Source organism: Pteropus vampyrus, unplaced genomic scaffold, assembly GCF_000151845.1.
Source record: "Pteropus vampyrus isolate Shadow unplaced genomic scaffold, Pvam_2.0 Scaffold12, whole genome shotgun sequence".
Lineage (NCBI taxonomy): Eukaryota > Metazoa > Chordata > Mammalia > Chiroptera > Pteropodidae > Pteropus > Pteropus vampyrus.
The window spans coordinates 11,515,295-11,523,340 of record NW_011888793.1 but is presented as its reverse complement, the minus strand read 5'-3'; positions in this window follow the sequence as shown (position 1 = coordinate 11,523,340).

Here is an 8,046-nt window from a genome sequence, read left to right as displayed (position 1 = left end):
CGTCAGTGTTGAAAAGATGTAAAGTTTTTCTTTTAGATCAGAAACAATACAAAGATGCTTACTCTGACCACTCCTCTTTAACATAGTACTGAAAGTTCTAATCTGAGTAATTAGATTAAAAAAAAATTAAAGGCATCCAAATTGGAAAGAAAGAAGTAAAATTTCCTATTTGCAGAGGTTATGATCTTATGTATAGAAAATCCTAAAGATTCTACCCATATCTGTTAGAAAGGATAAACAAATTCAGTAAAGTTGCAGAATACAAAATCAACGTACAGAAATCAGTTGTGTTTCTACACTCTAACAACAAACTATTTGAAGAAGAAATGAAGATAACAATCCCATTTACAATAGCATCAAAAAAATAAAATAAAATAAAATACTTACAATAAATTTAACCAAGAAGGAGAAAGATTTGTACCCTGCAAACCATAAGACATTGATGAAAGTAACTGAAGAAGAGACAAATAAATGGAAAGATATCCTGTGTTCATAGATTAGAAGAATTAATATAAGCATTAATATTGTCAAAATGTCCACACTACCCAAAGCCACCTATAAACTCAATGTAATCCCCAACAAAATTTCAATGGCATTTTCCATAGAAATAGAAAAAAAAAATCCTAAAATTCGTTTGAAAATAGAATAGACCCTGAAGAATCAAAGCAATTTTGAACAAGAATAACAAACCTCAAGGCATTCTCCCTGATTTCGAAATATATTACAAAGTTATAGTAAAGACCCATGCATATATCTCAATTCATCTTCAACAAGGGCACCAAGGATGACAAATGGGAAACAATAGTCTCTTCAAAACTCAGTGTCCTCATGCAAAAGAATTAATTAGGACCCATATCATATGCCATACATTAAATTGAACTCAAATTGGATTAAAGACAAACTTAAGACTGATATCATAAAACTCCCAGGAAAAAAAAAAAAACATAAGAAAAAATTTGTTATAAATTTGTTATAAATCTTGGCAATGATTTTTGAATATGATACCATAAGTAAAGACAACAAAAGCAAAAATAAACAAGTAGGACCAAAACAAATTAACCAACCAACCAAACAAAAAACTTCACAGCAAAGGAAACAATTAACAAAATGAAAAGGCGACCTACAGAATAGAAAATAATATTTTCAAATGACATATCTGACAGGGAGTTAATATCCAAAATAGATAGGAAACTCCTACAACTCAATAGCAAAAACAAAAACAAAAATGACCCAATTAAAAATTTTTCAAGGGGCCCAAAAAGACATTTTTTCAAAGACATAAATGGCAAACAGTGCTCAAATCACTAGTCATCACACAAATGCAAATCAAAACCACAATGAACTATCATTTGTTAGGATGGCTATTTATATATATGTAACATGTGCTAGTGAAAATGTGAAGAAAAGGGAACCCTGGTACACTGTCGATGGGAATGTACATAGGTATAGCCATTATGGAAAGTAATGTTGAGGTTTCTCAAGAAATTAAAAATAGAACTACCATTTGATCCAGCAATTCTACATTTGGATATTTATCCAAAGAAATTTAAATTACTCTCTTAAGGAGATACCTGTTCTTCAATGTTCATTGCAGCATTACTCACAAGAGCCAAGATATGGAAACAATCTAAATGACCACCGATGATGAATGGATAAAGAAAATGATATATACATAGAATGGAATATTATTCAGCCTTAGAAAAAGAAGGAAATCCTGCCATTTACAACAACATGGATGATACTGGTGGACATTATGCTGAGAGAAATAAGCCAGACACAGAAAGATAAATACTGTGTAATTTTATTTATGTGTAGATGTAAAATAATCAAACTTAGGGAAGCAGAGAGTAGAATGGTGATTGCCAGGGACTGTGGGGAGAAAAAATGTGAAGGGGATGTTTAAATGATGCCAAGTTTCAATTATATAAAATAAATAAGTTCTGAAGATTTACTATACAGTATAATGCCTATAGTTACTATATTGTATACTTGTCTTATCTGTTCTGACTGCTATAACAAAATGTCATAGGCAGAGTAACTTATAAACAGTAGAGATTTATTTCTCTCAGTTAAGGAGGATGAAAATTTCAAGCTCAAGTCATCAGCGTGGTTGCATTCTGCTGAGGACTTTCTTCCTGATTTATAACTAGCACCTTCTTGCTGTGTCCTCACATTATGGAAGGGGTAGGGAGCCATGTGGAGTCTCTTTTATAAGAGCATTAATCCCTTTTATAGGTGCTCCACCCTCATGACCTAATCACCTCCCGAAGGCCCCACCTCCTAATACCATCACATTGGGCATTAGGATTTCAACATATGAATTTGGGGGACAGAGAGCACAAACATTCAGATCATAGCTATACTTTAACACTTTTTTAAGATGATAGATCTTAAATTATGTAATTACCACACCACAGAAAACAATAATAATAGTACAGGGCCAGGAAGAAATCTTGAGAGTAAAGGATATATCTATGGCTTGATGGTGGTGATGGTTTATACTTATACCTAAAGTTGTATTAAATATGTTTAACATTTTACATGTCAGTCATACCTCAATAGAATGGTTTTTAGAACAAACAAAAAAATACACTAGAATTTTGTTACCGCTTTCTCTGACATATCACGCCGGTAATGACAAAGTCACCTTCACTTGCCTTGGCTTCTGTCCTAGGGTTTACTATCTGATTTAATAAAATTTTAAAAATAGTTTTATATTTATATTTATAATTTTATATTTATATTTATAATTTTATAAAGAGAATGACAAAAGTACTTTTTGAAGGATGTCCAGCCTTCTTTGAAGCTGAGCTCTTTGCATCGGTTGTGAGGAGACAAGATGACATTCTACTTCCACTAGAACAGAGGAGAAGTGTTTGATGAAGCAAATCTGTAAACAATTGCTTGTAGATTTGGAAGTAAATCTTGGAAGGAAAAAGAAGGACTCATTTGGATAGATTAAAAGTAAAAAGATTTGTTTAAAGTAATGACAATGAGACAGTTGTTTTGACAAGATCCATAGTGGCAGAAAGTACTAGTCTTTCCCCAGCTTAAGATCTGTCTTCCCTCTCATATAAGATGATAAATAATATCAATAAGAGAAACATTTAGAACAAGCATTTAGAACATATCAGGCAGTCTTCTATCTATTCTTATATTATGATAATATAAATTTGCACTGAATTCTTTTTATTGGAGAACAAAATAGAGAACAAAAATCTCTACTTACCCAAGAATCATATGCCAATTTATTTCATTCTCTAAACCAGTTCTTGTGGCCTTGTTTTTCTTCTCTCAATATGTGTGAGGCATTGTTAGACTCTTGTCTTGGTTGGTAATATGCACTATCAGCTCTTATTTCTCCCACAGCTATATTTATAAGAATCCAGAGAAATAAAAACAATACATAGTCATCAAGAGAAAGTCAGCCATATTGCTTCTGATGACCAGTGCAGTCCATGCATTAGCTATGGACCACAAAGTATGGGAGACAAAGAGTATAGTGACTATACCAGCAGTTTGTAAATTAGGCAGACCTCTGTTTGTGCCCTGGGTTTCCTGCTTACTTGCTTTGTAATCTTTTGAAGTCTGCTCTTTCATCATTCAAATAAAGGTTCTAATATCTACCTCATGGTATTTTGTGAAGATTCAAGGAGATAAAGAATGTAAACTGCTGACTGCAGTTTCTGGTGCACTGTTCAATATGCAGCAGTTTGATGACCATTAAGGGCTCGTGAGGAGTGAGGGCTTCTGACCTCTAATGTCCATGAACAGCTACAACACAGGAGAATTCTTAACTTTCATGTCCATCTTTCCACCTCTCGAAATTGAAGAATAATATCTTTCTTATCTATCTGATGGGATCATTAAAATGATCAAATGTAAAGGAACTCTGACAACTGTAATGAGCTGATCAATAATGTGCCCAATTACTTTATTTTTGTGATAGAAGGAAGAGTGGGAATCAGGGAAAGGTGAAAATTTTAAATAACTTTGTTTTTTAATTGGATGAGAATATTTTGGAGAAGAGAAATTTATAATTGCATAATTGGTTAAAAAGTTGAGTAAGATAAATAAGGTGAGAAACATGATTCTAATAAAATCAGACTTGAAAATCAGAGATTATCATGAAAGTGTAAACAAATGGGAAGACTACTAGACTCTAGGCAAGTATTGCTTAAGACTGTAGGGAAGTAAAACTCAATTTTTTTTTTTCTTTTGGCATATTCAAACACACGCACACACACTCTCACACACACACACACTCTCTCTCTCTCTCTCACACACACACACACACACACAATTCCACGTGATCAAGCAGCTTTGTTCCTGTCAGTTTCCACATGCCACTGCTGCCACTGCTTCTCAGAACTTGGGAAGGCTTTGAGGAACAGTGCTCCCTAGTTCTCAAGTGTCCCTACTTACAAAACTCTGGTTTTTGAAGAAGAAGTGTGCCAGAGGCCAAGTGCATACTGTGTCATTTCCAGGATTTATGGGCAATCAAATACTTGAGTCAGAAGATGTCAAGTAAACATTTCATTTTGATTTAAAAAAAAATAAAGTCTAAAATTGAAAAGAACACAAGTGATTATTGATAAAATAGATAACGAGAACTAACAATCGAGAAGTAAATCTTATTTACATGCAACAGATCATGCTGATTTGCAATTAGGGAGCTGAAGAAGGCTCTTAATAAAATGAGACTTGATTTTCTGAATGACAATATTCTGTGATTGAGTGTTGGATCTTCTTTGATGATGAAAAGGCAAATGGGGCATTTTGATATGTTGCTGGAAAGATCATTTTCTCTCACTCTACTTTAAAGTTCTGTTCATATCCATGACTTCAATGCCACAATAACTTGGCAAGAAGCTACAATGGCTCACAAGTGGATGCTTATAGTCATTTAAATTGTCCAGGCTTAGTTGCAGCCTGGAGAAAATGAAGGGGGCACATGGTTACTGTAAATGTGGACCTTTCTATTGAATAGTGATATATAAGACTGATGACTAATAAACATATGCTACATGGGAAACATTTGAGTGATGACATCTTTTTTCTTTTACTCTTTTAACTAGCCACAATGGCTGGAATTTTACTTAAGGGTTATATGGAAACCAGACTAAGCCCCAAGGCAGATCACCCTGGCAGCTATAGAAAGAGAAGGCTATACTTTCCCATGTATATTATCTGCATTTTTCTATCATTTTAACATCTGCCAGGGAGATCAGCTTGGTGCCCTGCAAGCTGCACATTGAATGCCCAAGTCTGGGACAACGGTAATTTCCTGCCTTAAGAGAAAAAACAGGTGATTAGGCTGCGGCCTTAAGGCCCCTGCTACCAGCCCTACTCATGCTGCTTAGCTTTTTGGACAAATGCTCTCACAGGGGTTCTGTGTAATCTTGAGAAAAACTCATTGTTAAGCTACCTTTTTCTGCATGTCCCCAACAAGGAAGATGCTTGCATTTCCTCGATCCTCATAGGAGATTCATGACATTCAAATAACAAGATCGTAATTTTTCAAGACATAGAGAAAAATAGAAAACATTATATTATTGGCTGATGCCACTTTGAAACAAAATAAGTTCTCTATACCCTCTCCATGTGATTTATTATGTTCAGTCATCTAAATTTGCCTGTAGATATACATTTTTCAGTGCAAAATTAGCCTGATTTGCCATTTTCTCTGTTATATCACTGAGCATAATTCTACTCTTTTATCTAGTCTGTTTTCTCCTATGTCACTGAGATTTCCAAGATTGTTTTTAAATTAATACATACATACCTCATTCTTTTTTTTAGTTGAGCTATAATTGACATATAATGTATTCATTTTAGGTTTACGACATAATCATTTAACATATGTATATACTGCAAAATGATTACCACAAGTCTAGTTAATACCATTTCACATAGTTACAAATTATAGTCACTATAATGTACATTACATTTCCAAGACTTACTAATCTTATAGCTGGAAGTTTGTAACTTTTTACCAGCTTAGCCCATTTCTCCCCAAACCCCACACCATGCCTCTGACAACCACCAATCTGTTCTCTGTTTCTATGTTTGTTTTTTTAAAGATTACACATATAAGTGAGATTGTACAGTATTTATATTGCACTTAGCATGATGCCCTCAAGGTTCATCCATGTCAAAAATGTCAGGATGTCCTTCTTTTTATGGCTGACAATATTCCATTGTGCCTATGTGTGTTTGTGTATATACATAGATATGTATAACATTTTTTATTCATTCATCCATTAATGGACACTTAGGTGGTCATGTCTTGGCTATTATAAACGATGGGGAAATGTGCAATAAACACGAGGGAGCAGAAATCTTTTCAAGATAGTGATTTGTTTCCTTAGGATAAATACCCAGAAGTGAAATTGCTGGATCATATTAGTGATATTTTTAATTTTTTTAAGAAACCTTCATACTGTTTTCCATAGTGGCCTCACTAATTTACATTCTCACCAAAAGTGCACAAGGGTTCCTTTTTCTGCACATCCTTGCAAACACTTGTTATCTTTTGTCTTTGTGATGACAACCACTCTAACAGGTATGAGTTGATTTTGTGGTTTTAATTTGCATTTTCCTGATGATTAGTGATATTGAGCACCTTTTCCTGTGCTTGTTAGCCATTTGTATATTTTGTTTGGAAAAAATGTCCCTCAGCCCATTTTTTAAATTGTTTTTTTTCTTTTTCTTTGCTGTGGAGTTGTATTAGTTCCTTATATATTTTAGATATGAACTCCTTATTAGATATATAACTTTCAAGTATTTTCTCCCATTCCATAGGTTGCCCTTTTATTTTGTTGATGGTTTCCTTTGCTGTTCAACAATTTGACGTAGTTCACTTTCTTCACTATTCTTTTCGTTGCCTTTGCTTTTGGTGGGAAATCAAAAACTTATTGCCAAGATCTGTGTCAAGGAGATATCCCCACTCTGTTTTCTTCTAGCAATTTATGATTTCAGATTATTTGTTCATGTCTTTAATCTATTGAGAGCTGTTTTTGTCTCTGGTGTAAGATTGGGCCTAGTTTCATTCTTTTGCATGTGGTTGTCCAGTTTTCCCAAAAGCATTTATTGAAGAGATTCTCCTTTCCTGATTATATATTCTTGGCCTCTTTGTCATAAATTAATTGACCATATATGTGTAGGTTTGTTTCTGGGCTCTCTATTTTGTTCCATTGATTTATGTATCTGTTTTTATGTCAATACCATACTGTTTTGATTGCTGTAGCTTTGTAATGAAATCAGGAAGTGTGGTGCCTCTAGTTTTGTTCTTTATTCTCAAGATTGCCTTGGATATTTGAGATCTGTTGTGGATTCACACAAATTTTAGGATTACTTGTTCTAGTTCTGTGAAAAGTGCCATTGAATTTTGATAGGGATCACATCACATTGAATCCATAGATTACTTTAGGTAGTACGGACATTTTAACCATATTAATTTTTCCATATCTTTCCATTTATTTGTCTCCTCTTCAATTTCTTTCGTCAATATCTTATAGTTTTCAGCATGCAGATACTTTCACCTCTTTAGTTAAATTTATTCCTAGGTATTTTATTCTTTTTGAAATAATTGCAAATAGATTACTTAATTTCTGTTTCTGACCATTCATTCTTAATGTATAGAATAACAACAGATTTTTGTATACTGATTTTATATCTTGCAACTTTACTGAATTCATTAGTTTTAACATATCTTTGGTGATAGAGAATTTTCTATAAAAATTTAATAACTTGCTTAATCCTATTTCCTTCTATACTTGAATCTAAGTTAGATGAATTTAAGCACTCAAGCAAATTACTCCAGTTTTCTGAATTTGTTCCACATCTTGCTTTTTGCTACTAGAATCAGTCTCTTTAAAATGAATAAAAGTATATATTTGCATAAGGATCTGATCATTCTAGGACCACATTATCATTAGGGGAGGGAAAGGGAACACTTCTTTGCTCAGATATACAGTCCTTTTACATCAACATGAATATAAACTATGCCAAGATGCCAGACGTCTAGAGTAACTCAAACTCAAC